This window comes from Sarcophilus harrisii, chromosome 3 (genome assembly GCF_902635505.1).
Source record: "Sarcophilus harrisii chromosome 3, mSarHar1.11, whole genome shotgun sequence".
NCBI classification, from domain to species: Eukaryota; Metazoa; Chordata; class Mammalia; order Dasyuromorphia; family Dasyuridae; genus Sarcophilus; species Sarcophilus harrisii.
In genome coordinates this window covers 510,695,759-510,711,657 of record NC_045428.1, presented here as the reverse complement: position 1 = coordinate 510,711,657, position 15,899 = coordinate 510,695,759, and the positions used below count along the sequence as shown (strand labels likewise).

The window sequence follows — 15,899 nt, the reverse complement described above, 5'->3', positions numbered from 1 at the left end:
ATTGTTTATTCTAAGTAATTCTCAAACCACTATAGCACTAGAAACTTGGAAATCATTTATCTGACTAGGTAAATGGGTTGGAGAAGAGAGAGAGGGAGAGAGGAGACAGATAGAGAGAGAGAAGGAGGAGAGGGAAAAGAAGGGAGGAAGAGAGGGAGGAAGGGGGAGAGGGAGAAGGAGAAAGCACATTTATTCAGTGCTTGCTTGCTGTGTGCCAGGCACTCCACTCTTATAAAACCCAGAGAGAAGAACATAATTACGGTGGTATATGCTAAATAAATGGGCTCGTGTAAATAACAGTTGGTTGCTCTATTGTAAATTTTAAATAGAAGATTTTCTTTCTTTCTTTTTTTTAAAGAATTAGCAGTAAGCCTCTATAATACATGACCAATTCTCATATAAGAGTAAGGAGACCTCTTAAATCATAGAATACCAGAATTTGATAAAAGCATCTTAGATCTCATGTAAGATATGCTACTAACTTTCTGTGTGATTTTCAACATGTCACTTCTATAGGCTTCAGTTTCCTTGTCTGTAGATTAGCATACTTGTATTGAACATCCTTTAAGATTTCTTCTTCCCTTATAAAAAAAAGCTGTGTTCTAACGTTTTCTATGTTTGATAACATTCATGCTCAATTGTCTTTTTTACTAGATATTTTCTATAAAGCAGCATGAAAAGTCTGTTCCCAAATATCCATGGACTGGAATAAAATCTATTGTATTTTAGGTTTACTAATCCCATCTGCTTCCTTGCTTTCTTTTTACTGGGTAAATCCAATGGCTTTATTCAGTTTTCATCCTTTTTTACTCTTTTTTAAATTTTATTTTAATTTATGAAATAAAATAAGCATTTCCAGAACATAGTACAATAAAAAAAATATGTTGCATATGAAACTGTAAATTTACTATATATAATTTGCTATTTCTTTTAAATATACAACAATATTTTTATACAGATTTCTTTTTTCCTTCCTTACCCCCACCCTAGAGATGGCTATCATTAGACAAAAAAAGGGTATATATACATTGTATGTGTGTGTGTATAAAATTATTCTACATATATGTGTGTGTGTATATATATATATATATATATATATATATATATATCAGTTCTTTTTCTGGATGCATTTAGTGTCTTTCTTCATATGTTCTTTATAGTTAATTTGGGTATTTATACTTAAAATAATTTATTCACTCAAAGTCTTTCTTAAAATACTATTGCTGTTACTGTATACAATGCTCTCTTTGGTTCTGCTCATTTCATTCTATCATTTCATGCAAACACTTGAATGTTTTTCTAAAATCACACAGTAATATTCTATCACAATCATATACCATCTGCTTTCATCTTTCTTGGCCTAAATGAATTCCTCGATCCTGCCCTTTCACAGCTCTCCCCCTTTTTCTACAGGTAGTGCTCACAGTCAAGTCATTCAGCCAAGTTTCAAGTCCAGGGTCTGTTATTGCTGCTCCATAATGAGCATGTGATATATCACCTGTCTTCTTGTGTCATCCTTACTAGCATCATAGTCAAGAACTGCTGCCATATGTTCATTCACTTTCATTCAGCAAACATTAATATAACAGCTTTTAGATATAAAACAAAATGCTAGATAATGGGAGTAGTGGGGAACAAAAAGGAAGAAGAAGTGGTCACTACCCTCACAGAGCTTAGAATATAGTGAGAGTAAGTAGGAAAGGAGGTAGAAAAACATGTACAGAAAGAACTGTAACACACTAGAACTCAGTAAGTCATCAAGTAAATAAGAGTTGCCATAGCAGCAGTGGGAGAAAAGTGAGACAAAGTCCAGGTAGGAGGCTAAAATGGAAGAGAACCAGTTTTTGATGCGTAGGGATATATGGGCTCCACTGGTATTCCACTGTACTTGGGGTCTCTGAGGGTGGGTAATAGGAGTAATATTGTGATTGTTATCTTAGAACAAGGCAAGATTTGGGCAAGTTTGTGCCAATTCTTCTTTGACACTGCCTCACTGAGGGCTGATTTTCTTATTAAACCTCTCTCTGAGTTCATAAGGTTATCTAATAATAATAACAATAACACTACCACTACTAATAGCTGGCATTTACATAGAACTTTAAGATATGTGAAGCACTTTACTAATATTATCTCACTTGATCCCCTCAAAAATCCTGGGAGAGTACCTACTCTCCCATTATTATCCCTATTTTGACAATGAGGAAAATGAGGCAGACAAATGTTAAAATCACTTTTTTTCCCTTTAAGATGGACTTCTTTTGATCTCAAACACCACATTCAGAAATTTAGAAATATTTCACAATAAGTGACCATATAATTTAATGGCAGCTTAAAAGATCACAGGAATATGGATATGGATATGTATTTAAGTGAACTGACTTCTGATTACAGGCTCTAAAACACTACAGCCAGAGATAATGGATTCCTTTTGCTTTCCTTCCCTATTCCTTCACCCATCATTGTGCTCTAGTTTTTTACCTGAGGCCACATAAAATTTAGGGAAGAAAGATAGTCAAAAAGGGAAAGGGGGAAAAAATAAGCATTTATTAAGTATCTACTATATGCTAGGCATTGTGTTAATCAATTTTATAATTACTATTTTATTTTATGTTTACAATAACCCTAGGAAATAGGCACTATTATTAGTTATTATTATTCCATTTTACACATGAGGTGACTGAGGCAAACAGAGGATTAGGTAATTTGCCCATGGTCACACAGCCAGTAAGGTTAGATTTGAACTCATGTCTTCGTTACTTCATACTCAGCACTCTATTGTGCCAAATTGCTGGGAAGTTCTAGAGGAAAATTCAAAATTGAAAAAGCACTGGAGTGATAGAGGCAGCCTCAACTACACTGGTGAACACACTGCTCAGACCTGGTCTGTAGAAACAAGACAGCAACATTTTCAATAGTGACCTGATAAAATTTCACGTATGTGCCAGTGGCTGTTATTTCATCCGTCATCATCATCTCTCACTTAGAGTGAATAATTAGCCTCTGAAATTCCCTCTCTCCTTCTTTGCATAGCAAAAAGAGGCTTGAGTTGTTTGCCATCTCCCCACCCATATGATAGGCAGTCACTGTTTTCTGGCTGGGATCTGGAGTGGAAGTACATTATAGCAATAAGAAAGGAAGGGAAGAAGGAAGAAGGGAGGAAGGAAGGAATGACAAAAGGGAAGAAGAGAGTGAGGGAGGGATGGAGGAAGGAAGGAAGGGAGGGAGGAAGGAAGGAAAGACAAAAGATAAGAAGAGAGTGAGGGAGGAAGGAAGGAAGAAAAGAAGGAAGAGAGAAGGAAAGAAGGAAAGGAATAAGGAAAGACAGAAAGACAGAAAGGAAGGGAGGGAAGGAAAGAAGAAAGAAAGAAAACTAAGAAAGTATTCTTACCGTTTTGGAGGAAATGATTCAGAAGTTCAGGTCAGACCCAGTTGGCTTTTCTCTAAGCACAACAAATTCCGTCTTCCAATAAATGCCAAAATTGGACAAGCTCCTACAGGTTCTATTTGTTGTTGTGCAGGTGTCGTTGTGGCCTTGCCTCCCCTTTCTCTCAAGCATGCCATGCTATCTCACCAGGATTTTCTTTAACTGAGACCAGAGTTTTCAAAGTGACCAGTGGACTATGGTGACTCTGAAATGACCAGAAAGGAAGAACATAGCTTTCTATGTCCTAAAAAGACTTAATCATAAGAGCTGGAACTGGATGAAGGAGCTTAAAGCTGATGTAGCCCAAATAACTATCTAATTATTTTATGGAGTCTAGGATTAAAGATTACAAACTGGAAGGACCCATAGAGCACTGTCCAATATCATCATTTTGCAGATGCCTCAGTGACATGCCCAGGATCACAAGGATGGTGATGTTCACAGCCAGAATTCCACCCTAACCCTACCCCACTCCACCCCCAGCTCTGTATCTGGTTCTCTTCTCAAGAGAGCTTTTATTTTACCTCCATGGAAAAGGTGGAATACATATAAAGGTATTCAAATCAATTCATTAGCAAAATTTGAGAAGCTTTATGCTTCAATAGAGATAGAGGGCTAGCTTTGGGAATCAAGAAGACCCAAGTTCAAAACCCTGCTTTTCACTAGTTACATGATCCTGGACTTGCCTCAGTGTCCATATCTGTAAACTGGGGGAAATAATATGACAACTTACTGGGTTGTTTTGATGTACAAATGAAATATGTGTAAAGCTATTTGAAAACCTTTAAATATGTTATTGTCAGCTTTTCTCTTTCCTCTTTTTTTGGAGAGACCTGTGTTTTCATCTTCATCTACAACTTATATTTTCATTAGATCTTGCTTCCCTTCTCTTATCCTTGAAGTATTCTCTGGACATGTGATCAAAGGATCTCCCTATCAGTTGTCCTGTATTCTATATAGAACATTATTTTCAATTAGGTTTTCCTGACCTTTCAGTTTCTGAGTAGTAATTTAGTTGGGACTTATTGAAGGTAAGACATTTAAGGTCTTAATTATTATTATTAGATATTTATTATGCACAGATAGTGTACCAGAGGCTACTCAGAACCTGAAGGTAGGCATGAGTCCTGCCTAATAAGCTCACAATTTAATTAGACAGGCTGAGCCCTGAAGGCATAAGAAGTTGGGCAGTTGGTGCTCAGGCAGACTAATTGGCATCTGGTTTGCAGCATTCACAGCCATAACCTCCAGACCAAAGCTCTCTTGGGAGTAGGCAATGGTCTGGGACAACCTTCAAGAAACTAATTTTGGCAAAGAGGCTAAAGTCAGATGCTTTGTGAAGTACAGGGAAGAAGAAACTTGAGAAATGAGCAAATGGCTTTTATAGAAAGTGTGGGCCATAAAAAGAACACTGGTCTTTAAATCCAAAGACTTGAATTCAAATGTGGCCATTGTCACTTCCTAACCTTTGCCTAATCTTGGGCAAAAAGTTTAGTTCTTGGAGTTTTGTTTTAAACTAATCATCTCAAAACTAATCTGTGCCCTTCTCTTTCTAAAACATTATAGTCATTTATGTACAGTGGAGGAAATTGAATTCCTAAGAGCTTAAAGTCTTACCTAAGGTCTATGCCTAAGGTCACACTGCTAATCAAGCAGTCACATACTGTGATTCTTTGAATGTTATGCTTTGGAGCAGAGGCAGAAAAGGAGTGGAGAATAAATGAAATAATCCAGTAACCATGGGTTACATTTAGATTGTATTTACAGTTTACAATGTCTTTTCCTCAAAACAAACCTTTGAGATAAGTAATGCAAATTATTTTTATCCACTTTTTTCATCCAAAGAATGATTTCATTAGTCTATGAAACCCCCAATAAGGATATTTTCTCTAACAATATTATTCAATTTAATGTCTTTGAGAAACCACCAACTTTGATTTTGAAAAGAGCACCAATTGTGACTTTGAGAAAAGCACCAATAACTTTGAAAAGTTGTGATTTGTTCAGAATCCTATAGCCACACAGGTAGTCCTTGAACCTGGACTTTCCTACTTAAAAGTCAAGCTTCTCTCCACCAGGCTATAGTTGCCTTTATCACCATTTTACAGATTAAGAAATTGAGGCTTAAAGAGTTTTAGTGACTTTGGCTATTGCCCCATTGTGAGTAAACCACATAGCTAGAACATGGTAATTCAGATTCCATTTTCCATTAAGCTCTGGTGTCTCTTGGTTGACAGGAGGAACATGATATGAAATAACCAAGAAAAGATTGAGTTGTGAAAGAGGAATTGATTCTAGTTCATTCATTCAGCAGATATTGCAGTGCCTTGGGCAAGAAAGCATCTGTTCAGTTCATCAGCCTGTTCATTATTAGCATCTTGAGCCTCATTACAAAACTCTCATTGAGCAGGCTGTGTGCTGTGGGGGATTCTGAGATATATTGGGCAGAGTCTTTGCCCTCTCTCCAGGAGAGCCATCTTCTGAAGAGGAAATCAGATATGTGCCCAGATGATGACAGGAGAAAACAGCGTAAAGAATCACAGACTTAGAGGTGCAAAAGACCCCAGAGGTCATTATGTTCACCCTCTTGCAATTGAAATCTTCAATCTTAACTACAACATCCCTGTCAAATGCCTTTGTAGCACTTGCTGGAAGACAGCCAGCAACAGGGATCTCTCTACTGGGTGAGGCAGCTCATTCCATTGTTTAAGTTGACCTAATTATTAGGAAACGTCTTAAATTTGTACTATCTCATGGTGACTCCCTATCACTCTCGCTCATTTGTTCTATTTTTGTATTTCAAGGTTAAATTGACCAATTCCAATCATTCATTTTGATGATAACCCTTCAGTTATTTAAAAGGTGACCATCTGGGCAGTGTGAATTTTCTTTACCAATTAAATGATTTGGAAATTTACTCTTTTCCCTCTACATAAAGGAAATTGAAAAGAGGAAACATAGAAGGGAGCTGAGTCTGCAGGGGAAGCCTAGGAAAGAAAGGTTCTTAAGGTAGCAGAGGAAGGAAGGAAGGAAGGAGGAGAAGGAAGGAAAGAAGAAAGGGAGAGAGGGAGGGAGGGAGAAAAAAAGGAAGGGAGGGAAGAGGAAAGGAAAGGAGGAAAAGAGAAAAAGAGAAAGGAGAGAAGAGGAGAATAGAGGAAGAGAAAGGTACCATTATAATTCCCACTTTAGAGTCAAGTAGACTGAAGCAGTAATATGCCCAAAGTCACACAGCTAGTATCTGAGTCTAGATTTGAACTCAGGTCTTCCTGACTGTACCACCTAGTCATGGACTAGAATATGAGGCATGACAACTTCAGCCTGCCCAGAACTTTCAGATAGTTGAGTGGAAATAGCCCCATAATGACCTCCTGGGTCAAGCATTATCTTGGCTGGCCATGGGGCAGTTCCAATGGGAGAAAGGAAAGGACTTCAACTGTTCTCTGGCTTGCATGCTACATTTGAAAGGCTATAGTGAGTATTGGCAAAACAAAGGCTTATCTCAGCAGCCAGTGAGACTGTTTCCAACTGGATCAGAAAAAAGGGCAGGGATCTCCTGGGCAGCTGGAAGTAGGACTCCAAGTCCAATGCTATTCACTGGGTAACCTAGTTAACTTAGGGTAAATAGTAGTGAGTACAGAGGGTTAGGGAGATGAGGAAAAGAAAGACAGTAGGCAAAGTAAATCAGTTATCACTATTCTAGTGAAAATACTTTACGGGTACCTTCTGCTTAGAATTAATTTCTCATCCTTCCCAAACTATGTGATAAATGCTATAAAAATGGCCCAGACAATACGTGCTTAAGGAATCTAAAAGAAGGCAAAATTGATGCCAGATGGTGGGATCAGGGAAAGTTTCTCTAGAAAAGGAGACATTTGAGGCTAATCAAAAAGTATGGATTTGGCAGATAGACTGAGCTGTAGAGAAGATATTCCAAGTGAAGGAAACCACAGCAGTGAAAGCCTTTGGACAGGAACAATTTAAGGCAAGTTCTGATGGGTCCAAATCCTGCTTCTGCTCCTAACTCTATGACTATGGGCAAGTCAGTTAGTCTCTCTTAGTCTCATTTTCTTTATCTGTTAAATTTGTTGGCTGATAAATCCCTGGCAGCTAAAAGATGTAATGAATAGAGCATTAACTCTGGAATAGAGAAGACTTGAGTTCAAATTCAGCCCTAATTATGTAACCTCTGTCTGCCTCAGTTTTATCAACTATAAATGGGATAATAATAGTACTTATTTCTCAGGATTATTGTGAAGATCAAATGAGATGATATTTGCAAAACATTTAGCACAGGACTTGGCGCACAGTTAGGATTTTCCTTCCCAGTTATGTGTCAGGCACCAGATTCAAAATGAGATGTATTCTGAATCTAAGCTTTTCTACATGTTCCCTCTTACTGGACATGAAAAGACTCCCAAAACTAACAATAAAGATAAATGAACACAAATAGTTATAATAGGAGGAACAATATGATAAGGTACATACTGAGGTTCATACAAAGTACCATGAGTAATCTGGGGAAAGAAAGATCAATTTTTAACATGGAGTGGGAAGGAGAGCAAAGAAGGCTTCAAGGAGGAAGAAGCATCTTGAGTTGGGCTTTGAAGAAAGGGAAGAATTATATATGTTTATTGAATTGAATTTGTTTTGTTATTTTAGGGTACATTGGTTTGGGGAAAAATAATTAGAGTTTTGAGATGACAATATATGCAATTACTTCCCTGATAACTGTTTCATTTGCAGTCATTTCTTGAACTCCTACTGTGTGTCAGACTTTGCATAATTAACTCAGCTAATTGATGTCCAAATACAATTGCACAACTTAAGAGGCAGAGTATAAAAACTTTTATATTTTCTAATAATAGCTCAAGTTTGAGGTTTTGAAAGAGTTTGTTTAGAAATTTTATGTTAGAAATGATCATAAAGTAATTGTGGCATGAAAGGAAGAGTGAAGTTTAAAAAACAAAAACAAAAACAAAAACAAAAAACAAGATTTGCTTCCCAATTTTCTCCCTTGCCATCTTTTCTCCCTCTTATGGTTTTCTTTTCCTCGTTTTCAGAATGAAGAAATTGAACTGGATTCCCACTTAAGGGGTCTTTAGCTCTAAGATCTTTTGATCTCGTGATCTCTATATTGGATAACAGATTATGCAATTGAACCTCAACAATACCTTCTAACTTAATTGTTCCTATGAATATATAATAAAATATCATTTTCAATGATGGTAAGATTTAGAATGGAGCTACTTGCAGAGCTAATTTAGGCTAGTTTTGTCTTAGGCTTGATTTGAGCATAATTAGTATGCCAGGTAATTCAGCCTTTACTCCTAACTGAATTGATTTGGGTTGGTTCTTAATGAACTCCCTCCTTGTCAAGAATCTAATTTGACTTGGTAAAGGCAGAGAATTTTGTCTCTTAAGAGCCCAACAGAAGTGATGGATACCTTCAAGGCAGTCCTTAGAGTCCTATTAAGATTTGAGTGGATAATCATAAGTAGGGCTGGGGGACCAGGGTTTGGTTCCATTGTGTTAACATTCAGATTTTTTTTTAGAGCATTGTGACTCTTCTGTACCATCCTTTTAGTAAGAATAATTCATTAAATAGGAAACTGTCTGATACCTACACCTTTCTGCTATCCTAAGACCCCACATTCTAGGTGCACATCCCCTATCCTCAATTGTAGCAAGCTCCACCCTTTGCTCCTTTCTCTGGTATAATGTCCCCAGCTACAACAATGTCCTGTAGTATTAGCCTAAAGAACTCCTTGTATTCTTCCTTTCACAGAGCATTATCTTCTAGTCTGTTCTCCAATGAAATCTTCCATTCAAAGATCTGAGGACTTTGCCCAGAGGCATATTCCTCCTCCCTTCCAAGGACTCCAATTTAATTTTTCTTAAGAGTTGGATTTGAGCACACCTTTCATGCTGTTTGTTCTGGAATAGATCTTATGAATGTCCTATATATACTAGAAGGGCTAATCACAGCTGTGAATGGTCCAATGATACTGTAGAAAGAGTAAATTCAGGAATTCATAGAATCTTAGGGAAACATTTCAACATGGTTTGGAAAGATTGCTCATAAAGGTTGGACACAGTTCTAGCTGAATATTCTAAAGTAAATTCTGCTTACCCCATCATCAACCCCATTCCCCCTACAAAAAAAATAAAAAAACCTGCCAAACAAAAATTCTTGTATATATATAAAAAAATATTTTGGCCTTATTTCTCAGGTTCCTTCCACTCTAAGATTTTAATGATGCCCTCATTCATTATGGATCACTTCAAGATTGCTTTCCTGGTGATGAATAAGAATGTTGCAAAATCTGCCTTTTGGCATCAGTGAGTGATCGAAGCAGGAGGAAGGTAGGCTGCAATGGGAAGGACTGGTTTCCCCAAAGACAACAACAACAGCCCATAGAATATGGTGCAGGGAAAAACTGCTTTCCTTCATAACAAGAGCTTGATAAAATGCTACCATTTATATTCAGGTTGTTCTTTATGTCTTTTATTCACCAGCCCTAACTCTCCAAAGTGGCTGGGAATTACATATCATCCTTTAGTTCAGTCCTTTACCTCCCTTTTGTCACAACTTAATTGGCCTTTAATTATATGGTAAAACACAAGTTCAGATCCTTGCAATCCTAAATATGGAAAGGATTTTTTTTTAAATGGGCTCCTTATTTCCTTACAATAAGAGATTTCATATGATCTGGAGGATAGAGGCCATTTGATAAATTCCTTATTTGACAGATGAGGAAACTGAGATTAATTGATTTGTCCAGGATAAACTCAGATGCTGTTTGAAAGATACACAGATCCTTTTTGAAGGTTTCTGGCACATGATGCTAATGATAAAATCACAAAATCTTCAGATTGGAAAGAACCTTAGAAGGATTCCAGTTAATCTCCATTAGAAGCATGAATCTTGATCCACAATAAATACTTATTCAGCCTCTTCCTAAATAACTAGTAATAATGAATTTACTATGTCCTAAGATAACCCATTCCATTTGGGGACCTATCTAAATGCTAGGAATCCAAATAATTGTTCCTTATATCATTTAATGCTTTTATACGTTTTCACAGTACTTTTTACAGTGTAGCTCTAATAATAATTTTTCCCTTTGGAAAATGGTCCAAGAGATCCATTATCACTAAAATACTCAAAAGCTAACATCTAAGTTTTAAATGCATTATCTCTCATTTTTTGAGAGGCATTTATTTGTCAAAGCACAATGGAGAGGTGAATAGTGGGCATAAGTAGGCTGCAACACAGTACAATCAAAGAATGATGAAAGAAGATTGATAGAAAAGATAGAAAAGATTAAAGAAATGTCTGATTAAAAAAGAAAATGGGGTAGCCATATAGCAAGAATGATGACTTAACCAATGAGACTTAATACAGCATACTATGTTATATATAATATAAATAATATATAATAATAAATACTATGTGCCAAGCACTGCTAAACTTGAGGGACAGAGAAAAGACAAAATTAAAGACAATCCTTTCACTCAAGGAGCTTTAATTCTTGTGTGAGGAAAATATGTAAATCAAAACTATGACACAAGTACAGAGTTGATGGAAGATAACCTTACAGGAGATGACACACAGCTGGAGGAACCAGAAAACCTCCTCCTTGCAGGAACTGGTAGTTTATTTGTGTCAGCAAAGAAAGGGGTCCCAAGAGTGGAGAGTTGTCAAGGAGAGCCCTACATGAATAAGGAACAGCCAGTGCTGTTTATGGGGGTGGAAAATGGACTGTCTCATATGAAAAAGAGAAAGTAGGTACATATGGAAAGATCTCAGAAAATGTAAAGAAGGTGGGAAAGGTATTCAGGTTGTGATGAGTTGTAAATACCAAACAAAGGACTTTCTATTCTGGAAGTATTAGGAGGAGATGTGAGAGGCAAAAATCAACATAGACCCAATGCTTTAGAAAAGTTACTTGGCTTCTTCATTAATGATGCAGTGGGAAGAGACCAATTAGAAGTTTATTTACAACCGTCCAAGTGAGTGATGATTAGAGACTGAACTAAGATGATGATTATGTGAATAAGGGAAGGGAAATATACAAGAGAAGTTAAGGAGAAAGAAATCAGTAGATTTGACTAGGATTGGGTTTGTGAGATCATGAAGAGAGAGAAGACAAAGATGATGCTGAAGTAGCAAACCTTGGTCACTAGAAAGATAATGGTAATAAAGGAGTTTAGAAGAGGGGAGGGAAATTCTGAGGAGGGAATGATAATTGTTATGTCAAGAGAAATCTCCAGCATGTTGGTGGAACTCTTGGTTCTATGCCCTGGGAGGGCATGGAAGATGAGCAAGCATGATGGGTAGCAATCTACATTGTTTCAAAGAACATCCACTGTTAAATCCCTTTATTTTAAACTGTAATGCTATTGATTTTAGGGTGGTAAAGGTGAATCAGTTCCCTTTGTCCTGCCTTTCCTTCTCCTCTGTTGCAAAAATAAAAGTATTCTAGTCTAGATTTGTACAAAACCTCAGGGAGTTGAACCAAAGAAATTGAAAGGAAATAGGAACTTTGACTCTGCTCTAAATTTCCTGAGCTTTATTAAAGCCAACAGCATCCAGAAGAGGTAGTCATCTGCTGATGACCCAAAGCCAAGAGAATTAGCTGATGCATTGGATGAAGTAATCAAGTTCCAAAAAGATTTTAAAAGACTAGAAGAAATAATGGATCCAAGTGAAGTAGAAAAAGTTCAATAGAGATTTTTTTAAATCAATTTTACAAATCAAGAATATGTGTGTATATGTGAGAAAAAAGAGATTTATTATGAAAACAAGATTTGTATTTTAAATTTACAAAAATCTAAAACTTATTCCCTAAAAAAGGATTTGATATTGCTAATCAAGTCAGCTGCTTATATAATTGGACAACCAAAAAATAAAACAACATAATTCTCCAGTGCTTTATGACATACAAAGTGCTGTCCTCAAGGCAAATCTATAAGACAGTGACATAAGTTTCCTTCTTTAAAAAATGAGGAAAAACAAATGAGGTTGAGAGGAACTTAGGCTTCGTATCTTAAAGATTAATATTCATCCTATTTAAAAGAAGCAGAAAAGTCCATGTTAATTGATATCTGGAATCTGCAGGTGAATATTGGTTATGAGCAGATAGTATTTTTTTTTAAGTGGGGCTTTTATTTAATCCCAAAGCACTATATTTTATATTTTTCAAAAAGTCTGTTTAAAAAGCAACTTAAACTGTTTGCATTTTTGTTTTTATTTTTACCTTCTGAATCCAATTCTCCCTGCGCAACAAGAGAACTGTTTGATTCTGCACATATATATTGTGTCTAGGATATACTGCGACATATTTAACATGTATAGGACTGCTTGCCATCTAGGGGAGGGGGTGGAGGGAGAGAGGGGAAAAATCGAAACAGAAGTGAGTGCAAGGAATAATGTTGTAAAAAATTACCCTGGCATGGGTTCTGTCAATAAAAAGTTATTATAATAAATTTTTTAAAAAAGCAACTTAGTGGTGGCCTGGCTAGGACAATGGACAAAACTTTAGTCAGATGCTGCCTCAAACAGTCAATAGCTTTGGGATACTGGGTAAATTATTTAATTTTTCTGCCTCAGTTTCCTCATCTGTCAAGTGAGCAGTTTGATCTTATGATCTTAGACTTTATCAGTGGAATTACTGTACAGATTAGGTAAAAGGACATCCCCACTGTCCTTTACCCTGGCCACACCAGAGATGGAACATAATATCCAAGTTCGTAGCTTATATTATAAGAAGATATTAATGAGCTGGGAACTCGTTTGTTATTAGAAGCAAACAAGCACTCAGCAAATGAATAAGAAAAAAATTGTTTTTAGTGCCAGTAACTCTACTGATCAGCTTTTTATCAATTAGCCATTATCTATTGAGATCTGTGTTCTAGGCCATGTGGAGATAGAAAAACATGCATACAAATATGCATATATACATATATACATACATATGGGTACCATTTTATCTGTTTCTAGATGAACTCTAACTTCTTTTCATATATATAATATATATGTGTGTGTGTATACACACATACCTATAAACATATACACATAAATGTGTGTGTGTGTGTGTTTATATATATATATATATATATATATATATATATATTTCTGTAGACATATGAAACAGACCCTGCTCTCAGGAAGAAGGTAACTATTGCTAACCATGGAAAGTGGTCATACATCTAGTAAGTAAGTGAGAATGGTTTTTAGTTCAAGTCTTTGGAACCCCTGGCCCAGTGCTTTATCCCTTGCTCTTCCCAGATGTCTTTATGCCATTCAGCTATCTCCAGGAATACAAGGTCTAGGGACATTTGTTCTAGAGATGGAAAGTCTCATGAAGTTGTCTTCAAAGATTTAAGGAGCTGTCATGTAAAAGAGCAAACCAGACATACTCTCACTTGTTTTAGAAATCAAAACTGGAGCTAACAGATAGAAGTTAGGAGGCAGATAAAGCTCAACATAAATAAATTTTTCAAGAATTCAAAGTATCCTACAGTGGTATGAATGAGGCTCCTACTTTTGTATGAGCTTGCTGGGGATATTCAAGCAGGAATTGTTTCTATACGGGGTAGGAGGTTAAAGTAGATAAACTGTGATGTCCCATCCAACTTTATGATTTCATGATTAAAGAAGGAAAAAATGATTTTTTGATTTTCAGGGCTGATTTCCCTATAATGCTCTTGTTTGTAGGTGTTTTCTTTGGGGTGAGGGATGATTTCAGGTAGAGAACTAAATTAGAAGAAAAGGAAATATTCCTCATTGTCTCTGATCTTGAATCTTTTACCAATAGATTTACATAGACTCTGTATTGACAGCTTCAGATTAGTTATGATGGAATAAAATGAAATTCTTCTGAAGTAAGGTCAGCTAACCAAATAACTTATTAAGGTCATTTTCAGTTCTGACACTACACACACACACACACATACACACACACACACTCACAGTCCCTTTCAGTTCTTACATTCTTTATTTTAATGTCTATTTTAGCTCTAACAGTCTGTTTTAGACCCTTCTAAGTTCTAACATTCTATGTTTCAACTTTTTCAATTTGAACATTCTATGGTTTAATGTTATGCTTTTCATCATTCTACATCTCAACAGCCCTTCCAGTTCTGCCATTCTTGTTTAGGATTCTAGCTTTCTAAATTCTAATAGCCTCTTTCCAAGACATTTTCCAGTTCTTACTTTCTATATTTTATGGTCCTTTCTAGACCTAACATTCTTTGAATCTAACACCTGGAACGCTCTTCCTCTTGTTTCCATCTTGCATGAGACACAGATGAATATTTCTATCTTTCTGCTGCCAAATGCTATTGTTCTTTCTGTTGGATGAATCCCTATTTTTAAAAATCCTCACTGCTAAGCCAGAAGAAGGGCTTTTGTCACCTATTCTCAGTTGAAAGCACCACAGATACCCCAAGAGTTTCCCTAATTCTAGTGTAAAGCAAAGTTCCAGTGGGAATAAAAAAGAGAGTATGTCCCCCCAACCAACCTATTACAGTTCGGAAGAAGTCAGCCCTTGTTTATTTTTAAATGAACTGGATAATAGTTTGATTATAGGAATTTCTGGCTCTCGGGCTCAAACAACAAACACTACTCCAGATCATATCCCAGAAATATCTCAGAGACACAGAGTCAAGGAGAAGAATAATTTTACCCTCAAGCAAAGCCATGGAAAAAGCCTGTTGCATGGCGACAGGGCGCCGACCACCAGGATGGGTGAAATCATGCTGGAGCTTCGTATTTTTAGCTTTTTGCTGTGCAAACAGCAAATCGTTGGCATAGGGATTTGAGTCAGCTTTCTCATCCTCTCCCTCATGGTACAGATTGGGATCTAAATATAAGAGATAGCCTCCTACATTTCCAGAGCAGAGCATGCATAGGATTTCTTCATGCACTTCTTATTAAAATGGAAAGATAGAATGGCTGCTTATTTCTGCAAAGGCAGCTTCCCTCCCCCTCCCACTACCTTTCCCCTCCTCTTCAATAAATCTGTCCTTAATTGTGCACCCAGGGGAAGAGGGTTTTATTGCTTCTTTTCTGGATTTATTTTCATATTTAAAAGGGAAAGACTCTATATTCTTTTCATATTGTGAATAATTAGAATGTGGCACACTCCCTTAAAACTCAAGGAGTCACTGTGATATTGTGAAAACTACCCTGGATTTGGGCTGGGGGCAAAAGACCTGAACTCAAGTCAATAACCTGGATTCCTATATTACTTAATATCTATGTGATTCTGGACAAGTTGTTCAATCTCTCAGCCTCCATTTCATCAACTGGAAAATGAAGTAGTTGAACAAGCTCTAAATTTTAAACTTCTATGAAGTGTAAAATTAAATTAGCCCTCCTGCTTTCTACCAATAGGTCCTCATTTTGGTTTTGGGGACCAAGTAGAATAAGGGGGGGAGATGATTCATTAAGAATTTAACAGAACATTAA

General features: G+C 36.6%; 1 protein-coding gene across 9 annotated transcripts in view; it reads left to right on the top strand.

Annotated features, from left to right (window-relative positions):
* Positions 1–15,899, top strand: part of DLG2 (discs large MAGUK scaffold protein 2) — a 1,520,398-nt gene that overhangs the window by 1,272,999 nt on the left and 231,500 nt on the right. Inside the window, exon 1 of one of the 9 annotated variants that reach the window (XM_031963719.1) lies at positions 9,662–9,787. The exons of the other annotated variants lie outside the window; for them this stretch is intronic. The gene's annotated coding sequence lies outside the window, so the exon portion shown is untranslated. Of the gene's footprint in view, positions 1–9,661; positions 9,788–15,899 lie in introns of those variants that run through there. 9 annotated transcript variants of the gene reach the window in all.